The sequence below is a fragment of the Jatropha curcas genome, chromosome 1 (assembly GCF_041381405.1).
Source record: "Jatropha curcas cultivar XTBG-Jc1 chromosome 1, XTBG_Jcur_1.0, whole genome shotgun sequence".
NCBI classification, from domain to species: Eukaryota; Viridiplantae; Streptophyta; class Magnoliopsida; order Malpighiales; family Euphorbiaceae; genus Jatropha; species Jatropha curcas.
In genome coordinates this window covers 21367146-21391459 of record NC_143151.1, presented here as the reverse complement: position 1 = coordinate 21391459, position 24314 = coordinate 21367146, and the positions used below count along the sequence as shown (strand labels likewise).

The following is a 24314-nucleotide window of genomic DNA, read 5'->3' as shown; positions in this document are numbered from 1 at the left end:
AATAGGATAGGATAACATTAAAATCCAAGTATATTTAATAAAATAATTGTAGACGATAAAATGAAAAATTATTATTAATTATAAGATTAGACTTTATATTTTTTTGAAAATGATAAGGTTAGACTTTAATTAACATCGATTTAAAAAAAAAAAAAACTAAAAAAATATGATCATATGTTATTGGATGTTGATTTGAGTTCATGAAAATCAAATAAAAGAAACAAAACTCTAAAATAAATAATAATAAAAAACTCAAATATACTTGAACCTCCATATAAACAAATTTCAATCAGTAAAAAAAATGATCGTTTTGATTTTCGATTTCATACCCGTTTAGATTAATAGTATTGGGATCCGTAAATTTCGATGAATTGAAAGCTTTGAGGACCATTATATTCATTTTTGATTTTTTTAGAGTATTTTATTTCGATTAATCTATATTGAGATATTGAGATATATAGATATCTTAAAATCCTATAGTACGTGCAGTTTTTTTGTTTACAGAAGAAAATCGTCTAACTGTTTTGAAGGAATTGAAAATGATATAATATTATATGATATTTTGACAACCAATATGCATGAAAAAAGAAAAGAAAAATTAAAGTGTTGCTTTTATAAATAAAAAAATTGAAAAACTTAGATATAGATAAATAGATATAAATAAAAAAAAATTTAAAATTTTAAAAGTGATATATATATATATATATATATATATATATATATATATATATATATATATATAACGTGTGAAACATATTTTTTATAGATGTTTTTATTTTTTATTTTTTATTTTTTTGCGATTTGAAGTTTATTTTAAAATTAAAATAATAATCGGTTTTTTAAAACAATTAATATCGTAAATAATCAATAATTGAAAATTCAATTAGAATAATATATTAAAATAATATAATAATATATTTATTTTAATCAATTAATTAAAAAAGTATTAAAAAAACTCTAATTTATCAATTATTAAAAACTGAAACTATTATCAATTAACCAATTACTAAGGATATTTTAGAATTTCTAAACTCTAACTAAGGTTATTATAGGCAATCCTATTATCCTCTCTCTCCCCCTCGTTCTCAATTTTATATATAGTATAAATAGATAGGCGATCCCATCATTTTCCCCCCTCCCCTTCACCCTCCCATTTCCACTTTTATATATAGTATAAATAGATAGATTATCTCTTAATCTAGAAACTCACTTCACCAATTAACATGAAAATAAGTTCAAATTACGAATACACCACATCAATTAATTATTTAAATTTAAAAAATTTCTAAAAATAAAGAGATATATTATAATGGTAAAATTAACTACTATGATTAATAACTGTTATTATAATGATAAAAATATACAATAAATGGGTGGATCTAAATTTGAAAAAAAAAAAAATCTTATGATATTACCGTCACCACCTTCTATTTTCCCACTTCTTTTCTTTAACTTTTGCACTCTTTCATTCAATATAGAAAAACTGTAATTTAAGTAATCTTCTCATAAAAATCAAAATATTTATTTAAATTGAGAAAACCACATTCAAAGAAATCAGCTGAAACTCATTTCATAAATCCAAAATCGAAATAAAATCTTTAATCATAGGTTGTGATAGAAAGATGTCCATCAATCATAGGTTGTGATTCAATCTATTGTTGAATGGTTGAGCTTTGAAACCTTGACCCAAACACTATTTTTATATCTCAGTGGAAGGCATTGAGCTCCTCACGGACAAGATCAACATAGAAAAGACGAAAGGGGTTTAGTTTTGTTGTGGTTGCTTTTTAAAGAAAGTGCCATGGAGGAAGAGCGATTGTGTAAAGCGAGAGAGATTTGAATCTAGAAAAGAAATTAAAGCTTTGATTTTCCGATAATCATATGCTGCATTTTATTCATTAATTTTAGGAGCTTGGGTTAAGATAACTCAAACTAGTTTGGTGGGTCCTACTTTTATATTATTATATTATAATTAAATTCTAGATCAAATTTAAATTTAGGGTGACAATATATCTAAATTTATAAGTTAGAGTGTCGGACGAACAAAGTTCATCTTAAAGTGATCTTCAAATAAGTCGCGAAGTTCACAGTGTTTTTGCAGATTAATCAATTTTTTTTTTAGCATTTTAAAGTTTTAATTTTTGTTATAGTTTAAATATAGTGGGATGGTTAGATAAATAAAAATGATAATTTTAAAATTCTTTTCTCTTCTAACAATTTGAAATCTCACTTCTTTATAAAAGTTTAAACAAGTAAAACCTGAACGGAGTTAGAGGAAGCTTGTTTTAATCAACTATGGACAATGAAAAATGGATTGGGTGTTCTTGCACTTTGATCCCACCTCTCGCTTTTGATCTCTCTTTATCGAACTCTTTCTTTTTCTCTTCATTTTTGAGTTGAGGAACAAAATTCACAATTTGAATCTTTTAGCTAACTTCTAGCTAACATATTTTGGCCCACAATTATATATATTATAATTTTTACAACTTTCAATTGAATTTATATGATTTTTGCTAATATTTATTGCATTTAAAATATATGATAGAAAATTTTCAAAAATATTAGTTGTGATAATAGTCAAATTACAAGATGATTCAAAAATTGTGTGAACTCTTTAAATTTTTTTTAATAAAGTCCGGAACTTAACACTTGAATAATATAACTAAAATCAAATCTCTTGTGCAAACTCAATGACTGGTTGATTGTTACTTTCAAAAGTCAAAACATATGATAATATGCTAATAAGCAGAAGGATTAGTACATATTTACCTTGCATTGGTAGGTGCCATTGAAATCATTACGACTTAGATCCAATACTTCCAAGTTTTGCAATTTAGTTAGCTCTAAACCATGCAATGGGGAAATAAATTAAAGTTTCAGTAAAAGAGAAAAAAATTATTGTAAACAAAAATAATGGAAATTAAAAATGAAAGCATACCTTGAAAAGGGAAGGAACCTCCCATGTAATTTGAACTCAGCTTCAAAATCTTAATCGATGTCATAGGCTTTACCCATGATAATATGCTTCTGTTAAAACTATTGTAGCTAAGGTCTAAAGCCTTTAATTTCTTCAAATTTGATAATCTTTCCAAACCTGCAATTGTAATTTAAAAATATAAATATTTAATTTTACTTGTTTAATTATGGTATTAGAATTGAATATCTAATCTAAGAATTCAAAAACTTTAATATTATTCAACAAAAAGCTTTGTTTTTACTGTTAAAACTAATTTGACATGGTTATTGTTAATAGTAGCTTCAATATAAAAAATGGAGAACACATTTTGTATAAGTTGGAATCTAATTATTTAGATCCCAAAATTTACATTCTCTTCAAATTTCTTCAAAAATCCTCAATTCAAAAATAATGAATCTCCATCCATATATTCCTATATGCCGATATAAATATGTTTGTCTATATATATTATTTTTGCAGCTCTACAATGGGACCTTCGTTTTAATATATCACTAATAAGGTTCCCTCTATCCATTCATATATGCATTATTTTTATTCTATTTATTAATTTAGAATCATCTATAAATTGATCTTTACAGGCAACACTGATAATATTGTATTTCTAATTCAATTTGACTGGATTAAAGAATATGTGATTAGTTGGTTTTAGCTGCATTTAATTTCACTAGTTTTTAAAACGTTTTACCTATTAAATATTATTATTATCTCTCAAGAAAATTTTTACAACATTCTTAATTTGTGTCGTAAGGTAGTTAAAAGTTATAAATATATAGTTAGGAAAAAGTAATCAATGCAGCATTTGAGATCAAACTCTAGATTTTTTTTTTTTAAAAAAATAGTAGCTCATCATATGTAATTTGATTCATCTTTTTATTCTCTTTATATAATATGAAGAGTTGAAAATCAAGTGCTTTATTCACTATAATTTTTATAATTTATTAAAGAGTTGTTAAAGGGAACTACTAATTTTTATTGATTCCCACAAATATGTAACTCTTCACAAATATTCATATGATAATGACAAATATTCATTGGAGTTAATAAAATGTGGATGACTATATATTCATGTATTTTGTTTTTTTTTTAAGGACATTTATTTAGTACTGCTATTAAATTTTGCCCCTCTTAAAATTAAAAATTTCTCATTTAATTTTATTATAAAACCAATTAATGCCAATTTTATCTCATATTAAAGTACCGCTATTACAGTAGTACATCCATTTCATTTTTTCATGCCTTGAGATAATGAAAAACTTTTATTTATATGTTTAGTCAAAACTTTAGTTTAGCTACAATTAAAGTAATGATAAAAAAGAGAAAAATAAATGTAAACAATAAAAATAAATTACACCTAATAGATATAGATAAAATTAAAAAAAATTATTAATATACTCTTAAAATCCTAATGAACACTTAAAAGCGAAACAAAGTAAAATGTTTATTTATTGCTATTAAATTGGAACGGAAGAAATATTTCTATTCTCATTTGTATTGTTTAGCCTTATAATTCTTGTCTTTGACTTTTCTTTGTAGTTCGTTAATCAAACCTACTAAATTTATGTATCAATTTATATCCCATTTCTTATAAGCTTATTGCTATGATTTATTTTCCTTGTTTAATATATGTTAAATTATTGGTAAAATTTCTAGTGCTGATAAAATGCTTTTTAAACTAATCAATAATCACAATATCAATGTTGCTAGGTTGTTATATGCTAGTAATCCAAGTAGGAATGGAACTTATGGATTTCAGGATTTTGGGGTGTCATTAATAAAGCATATTCATCCCAAGTTAGTGAAACTTTTGGAGAAATGTTGCCAGCTGAAAACATTTGTGTTTAGCTTTTGTGATAAAGCTGTGTTGTAAGGAGTATCAAATAACCTTCTCCATTAGTGAGATTCTAAAGTCTTGAATTTGAGTTTTCTGTTCTCTGTAAAACAGAAGGGTAGAGGCCAACTAAAACTTTTATAAATCTAGTGGGTTAAAGGTAATTAGGTCTAGGTATTTGATTTATTTCTTTTATAAAATTGGTTTGTCTATTACCCTTTAAAAGAGACAATATAGTGGAGAATTTCAAACTGAGTATTAGGGAGTGGATGTAGGTGTTTTATGCCGAACCACTATAAATCTTATGTTAATCTTCTTTTAATTTCTGAGATCTTGTTTGATTGCACTTGCTATATTTTCATATCTGTTTTATATTTTCTGAAATGCAGAGATGTTTATATTATTCTAATTCTGAAAGTGTAAAACCTCCATCTTTGTGGATTAATAGAATTTTAGATTTTTGTTTATGATTTCTCCAGTTTTAACATATCCTAATACATTTTGAAGAAATCTAAATCTGAGTTATAGTTAATGTTCTAACCTTTTATAGCCTTATGAGGAAGTTTTAATTACAATAACTAACTCTCATAAAAATTTTATACTTCTGCTGCTTTAGAATTCTAACTTGAGTTTTAAAAGTTAAATTTTTAGAGAGCTCAATTCACCACCTCTTGGGCTTTGTCATATAAAACAGGATCCACGTATATACAGACACATATATTAGCACTTGAGGCCAATATATAACTTTTATTTTGGACTTAAAATGAAATTATTACAATAATTTTTTTATTGCAATGATTAATCTTTTATTTGATTTCTTTTTCATGTACTTAATTAGATTTATATTTCAATTAATGTAAAATATAATAAATAGGAATGCATTATTTATATGGTGAAAAATTAATTTTTTTCTTAATATTGTACCAAATGCTGAAAAATTACTATTTTTAAGTGATTTTCTATTTAATAGCCAAATATTAGAAATTAATGTATTTTTTTTTTATAAAAATTTTCCAGTAAATTATTTTCTAGTAAGTTATTTTCTAGAAACTAAGGAAGCATAAAAATTACAATTATATGTTGGCTTGTTTTCGTCGAAATCCCAAAACCCCGGAAAAAGGATCCCGAAAAACATCTTTTCTTTGGTGTTGTTGTTTTGGAAAAAGGTGATAAAAAAAATTTTTTTGGATATGCGATGTCGATAAATCGGTCTTATAAAACATTTGAGTCGCCACCCATTATTTCGGCAATGGGACTGTTTCCAATATTATTTTTATTAAATCACTCCATTTAACCCATTTTTTATTCAAGGCCATATTATTTAGAAAAACTGGTCAGACAAACCAATGAGGTTCTGGGTAAGGGAATTGGGTACGTTGGCCCGTTGGAAGTCGACGCTCAGAAAACCGGCCTCTTTTAACCTACGATTTCTAATTGATTTTATTTTAGAAAAGTCAATTATTTAACTAAACCCAACCCGAATAAATCGAACCGAGTTTCTACACGGAAAATTAATTAATCGTCCCAACTAGGTTCATTCATTGCATTCATCATAAATTAATCATCACATCCACCATTCATCCATAATACATGGCAAAAATAATTAAAAGACCCGCTCTTGCCTTATGGTTAAAGGCGGGCCACAAACCGAGTTTAATAATATAATCAATAATAAACAACAAAAAATAAATCTTAAAATCTCATAATCACAATAAACTAATTGATTTGGTTTGATTTAAACACAATTTGCCCATTATTGTGCATTTTCTGGATTAAGATTAAAAATCTACATAATGATATAAAGTTGAAATAATATAAACGAAATGTTCTCTAATTTCAAGGCAATCGCGTCACGCATCTGTTCTATGAAGAACAGTCGCGTGACGAACTGTTCTATGAAGAACAGTCGTGTGACGGAACTCCTAGCTACGTGACGGAACTGTTCGTGACTTTATTAAAATCCTCAGGTATATTAATTATTTATTCAAAGCAAAATTCTAGATACAAATATAAAAAAAACAAAATATAAACTAAGTATACGAACAGCTGCGTCACGCGGGTGGTCCAGTCCAGGTTAAGGGCTTTTTGGACATGAACAGTCGCGTCACGCAGGTAATAGCTGCGTGATGCGGCTGCTCTGGTCCGCAACTACCTTTCAAACTACTCTTTTTACGTATTCTTTTTATCAAAAATGATTAAACTCAACTCAGAAAAGTCCAACAATGGGGCAAAATTACGTCTAACCAATAACAGATCAACTAAATACTATGAAAGTAGGATTTTTAAGAAATAAAAGACTAGAAATGAAAAAGAAAGGTTAAAATGGTTACCTAGCCCTCAGATTCGAGGATTGCATGCACTTGGATTAGCTTAAGGACCCTTTTTCACGATCCCAGAAATGTAGTTATCAGGTTTTCCACAAAACAAAGTACTTTTCTCTTTCTTTCTTTTCTCTCTTTTTCTCTTCTTATATTTTTATGCTTTTTGATTTCAAAACTAAATGTTTGATGGCTTGATCTTCCTCAAGTCTACTCACTTGAGTTCTTGGGGAAGAAACCCTAGCCGTTTAATCGAAAACTTAGCTTAAATCCTTAGAATTCTTAGAGAAAAATGAGAGAAAAGTGAAAAAAGCCCCGTTTTTAGCATAAAATGTTGTATTTATATGGGTAGGGCAACAGAACATAGTCGCGTCACGCAGGTAGTAGCTGCGTGATGCAACCGAAAGCTGCGTGACGCAACTAAGAGTGCCGTCACGCAGGTGATAGCTGTGTGACGCAACCCTAACGCGGGTCAGACTCCTTTGGGCCGGTTCGATTCAAATTTTGGTTCAAACACTTCTGATTGACCGTGATACCTTATCCTTTATCCTCGTATCATCATTGGGTTAGGTGGGGGCATAAAACCACGCGTCAATAGTTTGCCCCCCACTTTATTATTAATTGTATAACCAATTAATGTTAAAGTGGTTCATTGACGCGCCTTCTATCCGGCAATCATCCTCTAAGCTCGGTTTGATCGGCTTGAAGGGTTTGATTTGGTTATCTAGCCACCCACTCAGCTCGGTTTGGTCGGCTTTGTCGGCTCCAGTCGGATTGAAGGAGGCATCCTCGAGGCTCGGTTTGATCGGCCCGAAAGATGTTGGTTTGATGAAAAAGTCTTCAAAGCTCGGTTTGATCGGCTTGAAGGGTTTGATTTGGTTATCTGGCCACCCACTCAGCTCGGTTTGGTCGGCTTTGTCGGCTCCAGTCGGATTGAAGGAGGCATCCTCGAGGCTCGGTTTGATCGGCTCGAAAGATGTTGGTTTTATCCGGGTCAACTTCGCAATTTCAACATCATTGACTGGGGAAGGGATTTCAAACAGCTTCGCAATACATCATCACTGTTTTGAAATTGTTCTGACTAGCTTCGTAATTCATCATCACTAATCGAGAAAAGAAAACCCAAATAGCTTCGCAATACATCATCACTGCTCGGTGGAAGGGTTGACTCAATCAGCTTCGCAATGCACCATCACCGGTTGGCCTGAAAAATTATTTACAAGAAAAAGAGCAATATCCGTGTACAAACAGACCTTGCCTTTTGTTAGAAAAATATTGGAACATCACATGTTCCCATGCATTAATTACAAAAAAGATTCGCATTAAGGCAAAAGGTTATACTTTTGCCCCCAGTCCGGAATTCCGGCCTAGGACAAAAAATATCCACTTTTGTAGGCATATTTTAATTATTTTGCAAAAATTTTAGCAAAAATTTTGGCTTAAAAGATTTAACAAAAATTTGTTATCTGCATTTTTAAGTATACCCCTTTATGATATAGTGGTTGAAAGAAAACTGACCTGAGGGTAATCTGGGCAATTTGGTGTTTCTGCCCCCTGTGCGCTGAGTAGACAAAATTGCTGAAGTGTACGAGCCGCACATCGACGTCAAATTGCTGAAACAGACCATCGTGGGCTTTTAAATGGGCCGCATGGGCCTATTGGGCTTGAAAGAAGATAATGGGCCCGTTGCTTTTTTTGGGCTTGGAGAAGTGGGCTTGGGCCCAACCGCTTACTATAAGTAACTGCTTTCTTAACCGATTCATTCTCACTTATTCACAAACCCTAAGCAATTGAAAACTCTCTGGACTTTTCAACTGAAAGCGATGTCTCAGATATCAGAAATCCCCACTTTCGCTTACACTCTGGAGATGGAGACCCTCGGGGCGCTACCGGATATTCCGACCTTTGACGGCGAGCCGGTGCCGGTGAGCCGGAACCCGCTGACTCCAGGGACGCAGCCGTTGCAGCTCCTTCCGTTGCCGGGCACTGAGTTCCGGTGAGATACGAGACGAGCCGGATGCGCGGCTTTCAGACTGAGGTAAGTAAAGATTTTCTTCGATTTTACTGCTTTTGATCAATAACTGTAGCATATGGTTGATTTTTGTAGTCTGTGCGCGCGTCAACAGTCGCGTCACGCAGGTAGGAGTTGCGTGGCGCGGCTGTTCCTGTGTGAACAGCTGCATGACGCAGCTGTTCTTGTGTGAACAGTTGCGTGACGCAACTGTTCGAGGTGCCAAAAAAACCCTAGCTCGCCTTGAACTTAGGATTTTATCCCATTACATTGTGTTAGGACTTGATTTATTGATGCTTGCTTATTGGTATCTCTAGGCGACTTGATTTTGTCCTGAAAATTGCATGAGAATAACACAAACATAGTGAATGTTGGCTCAAGGGTCAATTTTATCTTGAGATTTTGATGATTATACAAAACAAATAAATTTAATATTCTTGTATGTGCTAATATTATTTTATGCAGAAATTATTATTGAAAATTATTGAAGAAATGAAGTTCCTACATCCCAAGATTTTTATTTGAAGACCATGAAGATTAATGAAGATATTTTCTATTGGTTAGTATTATAATGAGTCTTAGGAAATTATTGTAGGATAGAGAGTAAATGATATTATAAGCACAAATCTATTTTATCTCTCTCAAAATTGTTTTGAAATGTTTTTGAATAAATTTATAGCCAAAATCTTTACTCTTCACGTTTTTCCATCTAAAATATTTTTGGAGTAAATATTTTTTTGGTAGCTATTAAATGAAATTCTGCAAAATGCATTTTCTGATCTAAAAAGCAGTTTCTAATTTAATACAGCTATCTGTTTCTGATACAGCTGGCTGTTTCTGATATAAATGCTACACTGTTTTCTAAACTAATTTAATACAACTATCTGTTTCTGATACAGCTGGCTATTTCTGATATAAATATTACACTGTTTTCTAAACTGAACTTTTCATCTCCAAACCTTGCATGTGTGAATATTAAATGTGGTCAAACAACCCTTTTAATTGCAACCCATGCATTGCCTCGTTAGTTTAAAAACATCAGAAACTTTATTGCTCATTAAAATCTCAACGTTAACTTCAAAAGAGAATATCATCTTTTCATATAAAAACTCTTTCCTCTCTTAAAAAGAACGGGTTTTGCAAAAGAGTATGAGTCTATTGTTCAAAGTTTAAATCTCTCTAAGCTCTCTCTTGAATCCCCCTATTTCTTTTCGTCTCTTTGCTTCAAGAAAAATTTTTAAGAGAAAAGAAAATTTATTAACAACATTTTCTGAAGAACAGTTCTAATCTTTAAATCTGTTTTCTAAATTCGTTTTCTGTTCTTCCTGTGCTTATATTTGCATTTCTCTCTGTCTATATAGATTCAGTAATCTGTTGTAGACAGGCTTTTTATTTGAAAAACTTTTGTGTAATAGCTTAGGTGAAAAGCTATGGTGTTATAGGTTATCAAGCGACCTTCTCCTTGTGTGAGATTCTAATGTCTTGATTTGAGTTTCTGATCTCTGCAAAATCAGAAAGGGTTGAGGTTAACTAGAACCTTTGGAAAATCTAGTGGGATAAAGGTTAGATCTAGGTGTTGATCTATTTCCTTGTATTGTTGGTTTGTCTCTTACCCTTGAAAAGAGATAACATAGTGGAGGATCTCAAGATGCGTCTTGGGGAGTGGATGTAGGCGGGTTAGTGCCGAACCACTATAAATCTCTGTGTTTATCTTCTTTTACTTTCTGAAGTTCTGCTTGATTATATTCTATTTATGCAACTGTTAATCTGTTTAGAAATGCAAAGTTGTTAATGAGTTTCTGATTCTAATCATGAATAAGCTTTATCTCTGTGGAACATTAGAACTCTGGATTTCTGTATTGTGATTATACCAAGTTCTAATCTGTCCTTCTATATTCAGTATAATTCACAATATGAATTATAATCAGTTTTCTAATCTTGCTTAAAGCTTTGTGAACCAGTTCTAAAATGCAATAACTGTTGTTTACAGAGTCTTTCTAAAATAGCAATAAACTTTGTGAAGCTGTTCTAATCGCAATAGCTGTTCTTCACAGAGTCTTTCTAAAATTGCTTAAGCTTTGTGAAGCAGTTCTAAATGCAATAATTGTTATTCACAGAGTCTTTCTAATCCTGCAATAAGCTTTGTGAGGAAGTTCTAAACTTGATAACTAACTCTCACAAATGCTTTCTAATTCCGCTGCAATAGAATTCTGATTTTTGTTTTTGAAAGTTAAATTTTTAGAAAACCCAATTCACCCCCCTCTTGGGTTGTGCCATATATAAACAGGACCCACAGTGAATTTAGGCATAAATTAGAATACTACGTACCTTCGACAGTTGCGTCACGCAGCTGTTCTTTGGAAGAACAGTTGCGTGACGCGACTGTTCTTAACGAGGCAGAGCCTTGAGCAGTTGCGTGACGCAACTGTCGAAATGCATGGCGCAGCTGCGTAGTCGCGTGGCGCATCTGTTCTTAGGATAACAAACTTCAAACAGTTGCGTGACGCAACTGTAGAGGGGCGTGGCGCGGGTGTTGAGGTGCGCGATGCAGCTGTGCTTCAAGGTGCGCAACTTGGGTCAAGTTGCGTGACACAGCTGTGTAGACGCGTGACGCGGCTGTTCAGTTGCACGACGCAGCTACGGTTCAAACCGAGGTTTGGTTTTCTATTTTTCTTGCCATAGAAGAAAATGAATAATTGTTAGTGCTATATTTATTTGAAATTGGAAATTTTTCTTACAGGTTGATCTGGGCAAGGCCCGCTCGGGTGGATCAGCCACTGATGCCTCCGCTTTCTGGGATTTGCTGGACCCGCCCATGCGAGCTCGGGTTGTCGCTGCAGGCTTCAGGGATTATGCTGCAGGATTACGCCGCACACAGCCCCGTTTCCCGCCGGCTATGCGATATGCATTGATGGAGCGGTGGAACGACTGTACGCACACCTTCGTGTTCGGGTTCGGCAAGATGACCCTCACGCCCGTAGACTATGCTGCCATCACCGGTCTCCGCTTCACCGGTCCAGTTCCCCCACTGGATACTCGGTACCAGACGGCTACTCTCGGAGCTCAGCTAGTCCGCTCTCTGCTCGGTGTGACCACACAGACTAGGTACACCGCGCAGGGATGCGTGTCTTATGAGGTGGTCTTCCGGTTCTGGGCCAAGAGGATCAGGACCAGACTGGCTGCTTAGAGGGAGTTGTCGGTGGAGGCCCGACCTGCTGCTCCTGCACACTCGGGAGGAGAGGGACTAGGCTGCTCGGTCCTTCCTCTTCTACATCATTTCATCCCAGTTGCTATGCACCTCCCAGAATAAGGGAGACCCGGCGGTGCTGGCATGTCTGAGGGATTTGAGCCAGGTCAGGTCTTTCGACTGGGCCACGCTAGCTTTGGCTCATCTCTATCACGGTCTGGATGTCTGGACCCGTGGTAGCGGTGAGTCAAACTGGCTGTTCATCCGGCCTCTAAAGGCAACATTCTTTCACTCTTCAGCTTCTTCTTTATCATTCTCAACTGTTCAACCGACTGATACCATTTCTTTCTCTGTTGCAGGTATGGTCATACGAGTATCGTATCTATCCGGGTGGTCCGAGCGGTGACTCTCCTGCCGAGTCTAGGAGGATCCCTCGTTATCTGGCCCACTGTCATCATACTTATGCCAGTGGCGAGGATCCTGAGTACTGGAGGAGCTTCCTTAACGACCGGGAGCTGTCCGATGTAAGTATAAAAAGAATCTCTGAACATTTAGCTTAGCTTTTTCCCTTCTTTCTCTCTTTTTTTTGAATGCACACCAATCACTGATTTCTTATTCTTTTGCAGCTGTTCCTGACTCCATGGGATTCCGAGGCTTGGAGTTCCTACCCGGGTCGGGAGGTGGCTGAGTTGCACACCCGGTCGAGGCTGCTGATGCGGGGGTACTGGGCTGATTGGTACTAGAGGGCTTGACCCGGGAGGATCTGGAGGCGGAGTACAGGGGCTTCTCGGCGAACGATTTTCTGTTCGTCGGTGATTTCCCTACTTACTTCTCCTCTCGGATGCAAGCGCGGCTTCCCGAGATTCTCGAGTACACCCAGGTGACTTTCCTGATCTTCAGTCTTATTTACTTTCATTATTATTTTCCCTATCTCAGACCACTGATACCATTACTTCTTCTATAACTTGATGTAGGAGCGGAAGACGCATAAGACTGCGGCTCACTACAGGGCAGAGGCAGCGGCTGGGGCGGGTGCTGCGGCTGGACCGGCCGGTGTGGTACTGGGTGATGTCCTGTTCCCACCGGGCATGGAGGTGGTGCTGGATCCTGGTCTAGGCTTAGGATCGGGCATCATCATTCCTGCTGATCTTCGGCAGGCTCCTCCCCCAGTGCAGCTGGACCCTAAGCACACTACACATGTGAGTTATAAACCGAATTTATAAAGTTGGGAGTACTTTACCTGAATAGCCTTTTAATGGATTTTTCTTGTTTGCAGGTGCCGGCCCAGAGGTACCAGGAGATTTCTCAGCGGTTTGGGTTCGCCAGATCCTACATCGGTCGGCTCTTCTCCGATGTACATGAGCGAGTAAGTATAGCCTTTTTGTGTCTTATCCTTCTTCTTTATTATTATTATTTTTTATCTTTCCTTACACCTTTTTGTTTTACAGGACCTGGAGATCGGTAGGCTGCGGAGGCATCAGTCTCGTCAGTCTAGTGCTGTGAGCCGACTCCAGGCGGAGGTAGGCCGGCTTCGGACGAGGTTGGAGGTTGAGGGCATCCCACTCGACTCCTTTGAGGAAGATGATGACGGCTCTTCTTCTGATGATGTGCCACTGTCTCCACCCCCTCAGGCTGCTGCTGGTCCGAGACGTAGGCAGCGGTAGTCCTGCTCCGTGTCTCAGCCATTTTTTTGAACACTTTTTTGAACATTTAGGAGTTTTATATTTTTATTTTTTTAGGATGGTTGTACAGTTATATTATTTTTATGATATTATTTACTCTCTTTTTCTTTTTTATTATTATTTTAAGGTATTTTGTTTATTATATCATCATACCTGTTTATGTTTTACAGTTGTGAGATCTATTCCTGCAAAAATGAAATACAACACACAAAAGGTACAACATAACGGTGTCCAATTTATTCACAAAAATGGTTCAACTTGTTAGCGGTCAATGGACCGATTTATTATAAATGAATAAATGAAATAAAATGAAATAAATAAGGAATAAAATAATGGATTTAAAATGAAATACGATAAAAATTAATTACTAAATAGAAGTGGATCGTAATACTTACCTGACAGGACGGTTAATGTGGTCATAAAAACTCAACCTTCTGATTATACAAATGACAGGCGGTTTTCGCAAGTGTACGAAATCGCAACAAGTAATATAGAGTAAGAAAGTATCGTATCCACAGGGATTGTTTATCAATTACCAAAATTATGTTAACCTATTATTATTTAGACAATGAGTAAAGGATTCCGCTGTAAAGTAAATAAAATTTAAAGTAAAAACAAAAGAGATCAAACACAAAATTCAGGTGAAAAGAAATCAAAGGATTAAGATACTAGGGAATTTGATTTCATTCAATTCTATCCAGCTTATTCTCTTAGTTCATTAATCAAGTTTAATTGTTCAAGTAGGAGAAACAACCCTAAGATTACTAACAAGCTCTCCCGATTTATTGTTAGCTATTCTAATCCAATTTAATTACCTATCTTAATAGTGAAATTAAACATAAATCAGATCATTAGGTTTTATGGTTGTTTTGTGAATCCACAACTTAATACTTTATTAACTTATGAAAACCCCCCTTGAGTCAAACCATATAGTTTCCACATCAAGTTATTATTCTCAAGTAAATTATTATCTTTTTCATATCAATAACCCTTCTCCCGAATGTGATTATTGAAATAAATCAATCCAGGGGAAATTTTCTGCCTGGAGGCCTTAAGCACAATAATAAGTTATAACAAGAACAAAGAAAAATAAATCTAACATTATAAGCTGGAATCGAATTAAATTACATCAAATCCCTAGTATAATAGTTTAGCTAGACATAGCGATTAAATTAAACTCAATCATTCTTGAATCATCCATCAATATTAAAGACAATAGTAAAAGAAAGAAACAAGATGAGAGTTTAGAATAAAAACTGTTTCACAACTATGTTGATGGCTTCCTTGAATCTTGGCACAATTATTAGATGCTTGAAATCTTTGAGAAGAAGAGAATTATGTAAAGAATTGCACAGAAAACGAGATCCTTTGCTATGAGAAATTCCCCTCTTTATATAGGGGTCCTGAAGGCAAGTCTGACTCCTTTTAGGAAATAGAATCCTTATTTAGTGCAAAATCCTTTATAGGAGATCATGACTGTTTAGGCTCTTGATTTCTTCTTGATTAGGACTCCTTTTTCTCCTAGAATAGGTCCAGGTCTTGTTTAGTGTGTTTAGGAAACTCCCTGAAGTCGGCCCAGGTGAGAAAAGCTTGATTTGCGTATTAAATTCACGCTGGTTCCGCCTGCGCAGCACGGGCGTGCTTCATGGCACGGGCTGGGCGTGCTTTAGTCTGGAAGTCTGGCAAGTTAAGCATGGGGTGTGCTAGGTAGCACGGGCTAGTGAAGCACTGAGGCACGGGCGTGCTACAAAGCACAGGCAGGGCGTGCTCTTCTCTGGAAGTCTGCCGAGTCTTGCCATGGGCGTGCTATGCTTGACACGCCCTGGCCTCATTGTAGCACGGCCGTGCCTTGTGACACACCCTGGCCGTGCTCTCTTCTGTCTCTCCCTTGGTTTCTTTGGCTTCTAGCACGGTTGTGCCTTCTAGCACGGCCCGGGCGTGCTAGAAGCTGAGTGCCTTGTGTTCTAAGGTTCTTTTCTTCGACAAATTCCTACAATTCTCCCTTAGATCAAGTGGATTAAATATCAAGGAAGCTTTTGAACAAAATTATACTAAAAGTGATTAAAAATCAATTAAGGTAATAAAAACTTACTAAAATTCTAACAAAAACTATATTAAAAACACTATAAAATTTACACTTATCAAAATTCCCCAAACTTAAACTATTGCTTGTCCTCAAGTAACAGAAAACTAAAGGAAAAATAAGTTGACGACACTAGTTTAACATGGTTGGAGATGATTTCCATAATCTTTCAAGATATCATGATTAGAAAATAAGTGAATAAACTTAATCGTTCTCCATGTTATGCATACTTAAGCTCGACTTTTATTTTTGAATAAAAGCATATTCATTGAGTAAAATATAGGTTTAAAGAGATTGTCAACACTAATATTTATTCAGTTTATGATAAGTAGGACATGAATTATCTAAAGAATTTTCAACCTTTCAAAAATGAGACAATTGATAGTGTAACAGTGGCATTCCCATATGCAGAATTAGTCATCCTTTCTCCACGATTTAAATGCATACGATTAAAAGATCAAAAGGTCTTTATTTTGGGTTGTAATGGGGCTTTCTTGGTGCAAATTCTTGCTTAATCAAAAGAAGGGATAAAAGGATAGTCAAAGAGTACAAAAGAATGTATAATATTCAAGATTCTATTTTAAGTACACTTTTACTAGTTCTAGGGAGTGTCTGTTTTGAAACTTTCTTACTAGCTAGAGGCATCTTGTGCAAGGTCTTTTCTTAATATTTTGTCACTTTTCTTCCTTGCCTTTTTTTTTTTTTTTTCATTCTTCTTGCCTTCTTTTGATTGCTTTTCATGTGCCTCTTTCTTGATTCTTTCTTCTTTTCTTTATTTGCTAGCATTAATTGATGAGTTCTCCCTCTTTTGTTGCTATATTCTAATTAAACGTTGAATCTTTTAATCATACAATCCTTTGTACTTAGGGTAGGAGATTTGACTTTGGCTTTAATGGCTCAGTTCATTGAGGGTAACGAAGAAAATTTAACGGTTTAAGGCTTCAAAGTTGGTTTCAAAGGTCATATATTTTCATTTAGGTGGTCTAGGCTACATATAAGGATCAACAAAAATTGCCTAAATCATCTCTTTCAAAATGTAAACATTTAAATTTTTTGCCTCGAAGGGAGTTCTAATTTTTGTTCTAGGAATGCCAGGGTTTAAAATACTTTAGAGTAGAACACACCTTTATATCATAACTTTCATAAAAATCAGTGTTTAAAAGTCTAGAAACAAATAGTTTAGATTAATGAACATGATTGAGTCAAAAATGCAAATTCAAAACTTAAATATGCTAGAATTGAGAATCAACTATATTTAACACTCATTACTAGACATGAGAACCTTCAAGCTTCCTTGTAATCATTCCAACATGTTAAACAAAAACAAAATTTTAGCCAAAATTCCCTTCCCCCAATTCAATCAATCACATTGTCCCCAATGTGCATAAATTCCCCAAACTTATTGCATTACTAGAAGGAAAGCAGTAAGAGAGAAGAAGAAATCTTACCAACATTGTATTGAACAATACAATGGAATGGTTGTGGAATGTGTCTTAGCTAAAAGAGTAACTAAACATTAAGAACAAACAAACTACGAAAAAGTCATAAAAAGTCAAATAACAAATAAACTAAAATGAAAGCAACCAAGACAATGTATTGGAAAAATAAACAGAAATAAAAGAAAAGAAAAGAAAAGAAAAAATCCATCAATTCTCCGGCGGTGGGGGTGGCTGCAGAAGTTGGAGGATGGTTTGGAGTTGGCCTTGCATGGTGTCCATCCGAGAATCAATACTGCCGCTCATAATCTCGATGGACTGGAAACGGTCTGCGATCATCGTTTCCATCCCATTAAGACGTGTGTCAAAGAGGTCCATCCGAGACATCATTCTTGCAAGGACTTCATCATTCGACATGTTGGATGTGCCTTGGAACGATGGGCCAGCACCGGAAGTACCTGCACCAAAAGAAGAGGGAAAAGGAGGAGGATTATCCTCTTCCATGTTAGCACCTCCTGCTGCCTCTGCTTCTGCATCATCAGTATTAACCTCTGGAGCGCCCACCACCTGGTATGCATCCCCGACCTTCTCAATCAGTTTCATATGTATCATAACATCTAAATCTAGTCGGGTGCCCTTACCACCTCCAACACTCTCATGTACTGATCTAGGTGGTTGCCAAACCTGTAAATATCTAGCAATGCGGGTCACAAAACACCCCATCATTATAGCTCCTTTGTCGGCTCTAGCCACCCTTGCAAATCTCTGGCAGAGCCAATATCCAACATTCAACAAAACCCCATTTTCAATGGCCCACAGGAAATATAATTCATTCAAGCTTAACACTCCGTCGCTCTCACTCCTTCCGAATATAGTATTTGACAAAAATTTGTGAATGTATCGCAAGGAAGGTTTCCTCAATTTGGATGCCTTTGAATATCTAGGATTATAATTTACTTCACCGGTAAACTCTTGCCATGTATTATATGCATTAAAATCACTAGGCACTTGTATTTGACTGTTTTCTGTGGGAAACCCGAAAATTTGGCTAATCTCATTCACAGACAGCTCAAAATCCTGGCTAGACAGCCTAAACCTAATTATGCTTGGGGGAGATGTAGGTAAAAACCGAATAAAAGAGGAATAGGAACTCAAAAATTCTAGAGTAAGCGGTGCATAGACTAGATCCTTCATAGCAAGAAATTCTCCCCATCCTATTCTCTTAAGTGGTTCTAACATAATATCTCTAAGACCCACTTGTGCTAAAGCAGCCTCATCAATAAATCTATTCGGTAAAATAGGCCGAAGAGATAGTTTTGTGTACCTTTCTTGTTGATCGGATGAGGCAAACTCGAATGGAAGTGCAGGAGGTGAAGGAGGTTGAGGAGCCGTGGAGGATCGTGTAGTTGTACTCTTTCGAGCAGCAACGGAGGATGCGGGTCTGCTGCGTTTGTATCTAGGAGGCATTGTTAGAGTTGATTATGTGAAAATTTTGGGTGGAGAGTGTTTGATTTGAGAGAAAAGGGAGAAGAAAAGAGAAAGTTTGAGAGAAAATAGGTGACGGCTAGGGCGTGCGGGATGGAAGAGAGAGGGTTTGGAAGCGTGCTCTTTAAATAGGGGCGCCAATTAATAAGTGGGTCTGATCGTGGCACGGCCGTGCTAGCTAGCACGGCCTAGGCGTGCTTTCCTCTGACCTGCAAAACAAAAGGAGAAGCGTACCTGGCACGGGCGTGCGCTTCTCTGCCTCTCAATTGTTCTTTCCCCTCGTCCGTAGCACGGGAGTGCCACTGAGCACGGCTTGGGCGTGCTCTTCTCTGACTCTCAAGTGGCCTTTTCTCCATTTACGTAGCACGGGTGTGCTAATGAGCACGGTGAGGGCGTGCTCTTTTCTGACTCTCAAGTGGCCTTTTCTCCATTTACGTAGCACGGGCGTGCTACTGAGCACGGTTAGGGCGTGTTCTTCTCTGACTCTCAAGTGGAAGCACCCTGGAAGAATGCACGGTCGTGCTTTGGGGCACGGGCTGGGTGTGCTGGCTGCTCACCTCATGGCACGGGCGTGCCAACCAGCACGGCTAGGGCGTGCTCTGCTCTGGATTTCCACTTTTCCTACAAAAATTCTATCTACGACAAAAGCACACTTATGGAGAAAATATGGGGATTTGACAAATGAAATAGGAAATAAAAATAAATAAATGCACGAAAAATTAAGCAAGAAAAATAGATGGGTTGTCTCCCATAAGCACTTTTGTTTAACGTCGTTAAGTTCGACGCACTTATCTTAGTTTAGGCTAAGCAAGACCAATTGTACTCTTGATGGGTTCAAAGTTTTCATTATGATAGCTTCTCAAACGTTGAGCATTTACCTTGAAACTTCGATTCGACTTACCATCCACTATTTCAATCGCGCCATGAGGAAAGATTTCCTTGATTGTGAATGGTCCAGACCATCTAGAGCGCAACTTACCAGGGAATAACCGGAGCCTAGAGTTATAGAGCAACACCTGCTGGCCTACTTTTAGATCCCTCATGATAATGCGCTTATCGTGCCATTGTTTAGTGCGATCTTTGTATATTTTAGCACTTTCATAAGCATGGAGGCGCAATTCATCCATCATGTTTAGCTGTAACAAGCGTTTTTGTCCCACCTCTTTGGCATTAAAGTTGAGAAATTGAATGGCCCAAAATGCCTTATGTTCTAACTCTACAGGAAGATGACAAGCCTTACCATACACCATGCGATATGGAGACATACCTATAGGCATTTTGAATGCCGTTCTGTAGGCCCATAGAGCATCGTCTAGCTTTTTGGACCAATCCTTTCTTGATTGTCCAACAGTGGTTTCGAGGATCTTTTTGATTTCTCTGTTAGTGACCTCTACTTGTCCACTTGTTTGAGGATGATATGGAGTACCTACACGATGAGTGACACCATATTTTGCAAGAAGGGAATCTAAATACTTATTGCAAAAATGCTTACCTCCATCCGTGATTATTGCTCTTGGAGTACCATGCCTTGTAAAAATGTTTTTCTTTATGAAGCTCATCACACTTTTGGCATCGTTATTTGGAAGAGCAACAGCCTCTGCCCGTTTTGATACATAATCCACCGCCACTAGAATGTATTGATTTGAATATGATGGCGGAAAAGGTCCCATGAAGTCCAGACCCCATACGTCGAAGATTTCGACTTTAAAGATGCTATTTAGGGGCATTTCGTGTCTCTTCGAAATGTTACCTAACCTTTGACAACGATCACATAGACGAACATAGTTATAAGCATCTTTAAAGAGATTAGGCCAATACAAACCGCTTTCTAGTACACGCGCAGCTGTTTTGCTTGCTCCAAAGTGACCTCCACATTCCATTGAATGGCAGAATTTAAGGACACTTTCTATTTCAGTTTCCGGTATACATCTCCTGAAGAGCTGATCACTGCAATACTTGAACAAAAATGGCTCCTCCCAATAGTAGAATTTGATATCATGAAAAATTTTTTTTCTTTGTTGGTAAGAAAAGTTGGGAGGAGGAATTTTGCAAACAAGATAATTAACTATGTCAGCGTACCAGGGGGTTTGAGCATTTGCTACTAGAAGAAGTTGCTCATGAGGAAAGCTTTCATTGATTTGTAGCTCGCTTGTATCTTCTACCCCCAATTCAAGTCTAGAAAGATGGTCAGCAACAAGGTTCTCGGTCCCCTTTTTGTCTCGAATTTCTAGGTCAAATTCTTGCAATAGAAGTACCCAACGAATGAGTCTTGGCTTTGCATCTTTCTTTTCCAGCAAGTATTTGATGGCGGAGTGATCTGTGTAGACTATTGTTTTAGCTCCAATTAGATATGCACTGAATTTGTCAAAAGCAAAAACAATAGCTAGCAATTCTTTTTCTGTAGTTGCATAATTTAGTTGCGCATCATTTAATGTGCGACTTGCATAATAAATAACATGCAACTTCCTGTCCTTTCTTTGTCCAAGCACGGCTCCTACAGCATGATCACTAGCATCACACATGAATTCAAAGGGTAAAGTCCAATTTGGTGTAGTAATGATCGGGGCTGAAATTAACTCCTTCTTCAACCTGTTAAAAGCATCTAAACACTCTTTGTCAAAATCAAAAGGAACATCTTTAACTAATAGATTGCAAAGAGGTTTAGTGATTTTTGAGAAATCCTTTATGAATCTCCTATAAAATCCTGCATGTCCAAGAAAACTTCTTATACCTTTCACTGTGTTAGGAGGAGGTAGTTTTTCAATTACCTCAATTTTTGCCTTGTCTACTTCAATCCCTTTTTGAGAGATCTTATGCCCTAAGACAATTCCCTCACTAACCATGAAGTGACATTTTTCCCAATTTAACACAAGGTTAGTATCTTCACATCGTTGCATTACTAAAGATAAATTATGAAGGCATGCATCGAAAGAAGAACCAAACACAGAAAAGTCATCCATGAATATCTCAATAAATTTTTCCACCATATTTGAAAAGATGGACATCATGCACCTTTGAAAGGTTGCGGGGGCATTGCATAGCCCAAAAGGCATTCTCCTATAGGCAAAAGTGCCATAAGGACAAGTGAAAGTAGTTTTTTCTTGGTCTTCAGGGGCTATAGGAATTTGGAAGTATCCTGAATAGCCATCTAAGAAACAATAAAAAGGATAACCTGCAAGCCTTTCAAGCATTTGATCAATAAAGGGAAGGGGAAAGTGATCTTTGCGTGTTGCTTTATTTAGTTTTCTGTAATCTATACATACACGCCAACCTGTGACTGTTCTTGTGGGGATTAATTCATTATTTTCATTAGAAATAACAGTCATACCTCCCTTCTTTGGAACCACTTGGACAGGACTTACCCAATTACTGTCTGAAATTGGATAAATGATACCAGCATCTAAGAGTTTAATAATTTCGGCCTTGACTACCTCCTTCATGTTCGGATTCAATCGCCTTTGATGTTCGATTGAAGGTTTGTAGTCTTCTTCCATCAGGATTTTATGCATGCACACACTTGGGCTTATTCCTTGTAAATCCGAAATAGACCACCCTAATGCTTTCTTGTGCTTACGTAGAACCTGCAACAACCTTTCCTCTTGATCAAGCGTTAAGTGAGAAGAAATAATAACAGGAAAAGAATGGTCCTTACCTAAGAATGCATGTTTTAAATGAGGTGGAAGTTGTTTCAGTTCATGCTTAGGTGATTCCTTTTCTTTTTCACTCAAGATGCTTGATTCATTAACGTTATTTTTAACATGCAAAGTGGTCTCCACACATTCATCAACAACATCAATTCTAAAATAGTCTCCATGATCCATAGGAAGTTTACAAGATTTAAGTACATCAAACACAATCTCTTCCTATCCAACTCTTAGAGTCAGCTTACCTTCATAGACATCTATTAATGCCCATGCAGTTGCAAGAAAAGGTCATCCCAGGATTAGAGATCCTTCCCTGTCTTCATCAATGTCAAGGATAACAAAATCAACAGGAAAGATGAATGTACCTACCTTTACAAGCACGTCTTCTACAATCCCTCTAGGATATTTAATTGACCGATCCGCTAATTGCAAAGACATCCTTGTTGGTTTGAGCTCTCCCATACCTAGCATCTTAAAAACTTCATAAGACATAAGATTAATGCTAGCACCTAAATCTGCCAAAGCCTTTTCAAAGTCAAGATTACCAATGTTACAAGGGATAGAAAAACTTCCTGGATCTTTTAACTTTGGAGGCAGTTTGTTTTGGATAATTGCACTGCACTCCTCGGTTAACATTACCATTCCTTGATCGTCAATTTTTCGTTTCTTGCTCAGGATATCTTTTAGGAATTTAGCATAGCTAGGCATTTGAGCAAGAGCTTCAGCAAAAGGAATATTAATTTGAAGTTTCTTAAACACATCCAGAAATTTGAGGAAGCTCTTGTCATCTTGTGCTTTCTTTAATCTTTGTGGAAAAGGAACAGGGGGAACATATGGTTTTACCTTTTCCTTCTCCTCTAAGTCAATGATAGGCACCTTTGGTTGCTCTTCTTCCCCCTTTTCTTTCCTTGGTGGTTCATCTAGTTGTTTGCCACTCCTCAAGGTGATAGCCTGCACTTGTTCTTTTGGATTCTTTTCAGTATTGCTAGGTAACGTACCTTGAGGTCGAGATGCCATCATGTTTGCAAATTGTCCTAGTTGAATCTCCAAATTTCTTATTGCGGCCTGCTAAATTTTATGGTTTTCCCTAGTTTCATTCATGAATTCCATGTGTGATTTGGAAAGAGCAGTGAGTAGGTCATCATGAGATTTCTTTTCTGGAGGGTGGAAACCTGGGGGTGCATTCAAGGCATTGTTAGGATTACCATAAGATAGATTAGGATGATTCCTTAACCTGTTATCATATGAATTTGAATAAGGGTAATTCTTTCTTCCTTGATTCATCACATAGTTCACTTGCTCTAAAGTTTGTGGATTTAAAGAGTCCATGATGCATTCCCCAATTCCATGTTGTCCACTGCACCTATCACACACTTGCATAACAGAATTTACAGGATTAGTAGTTAACATATCCAATTTCCTTACCATATTATCTACCTTGGCATTAAGTGCTGTAATGGCGTCGATTTCATAGACGCCTGCACTTGTTCTTTTTCTTTCGGTATTATTTTGGTAGTGGCTATTGTTTGCCATCTCCTCTATCAACTCATATGCTTCATCAATTCCTTTCTTTTCAAAGGATCCACCTGCAGCTGCATCTAAAGTAATTTTGATGTTAGGAGATAATGCATTATAGAAGGTTTGTACCTGTAACCACTTGGGC

The 24314-nt window shown here is 36.1% G+C and overlaps 1 pseudogene; it reads right to left on the bottom strand.

The window, feature by feature from the left end:
• The window catches only part of LOC110010300 (uncharacterized), a 30292-nt pseudogene extending 10929 nt beyond the window's left edge, over positions 1 to 19363 (bottom strand).
• Positions 19364 to 24314: the final 4951 nt, after the last annotated feature.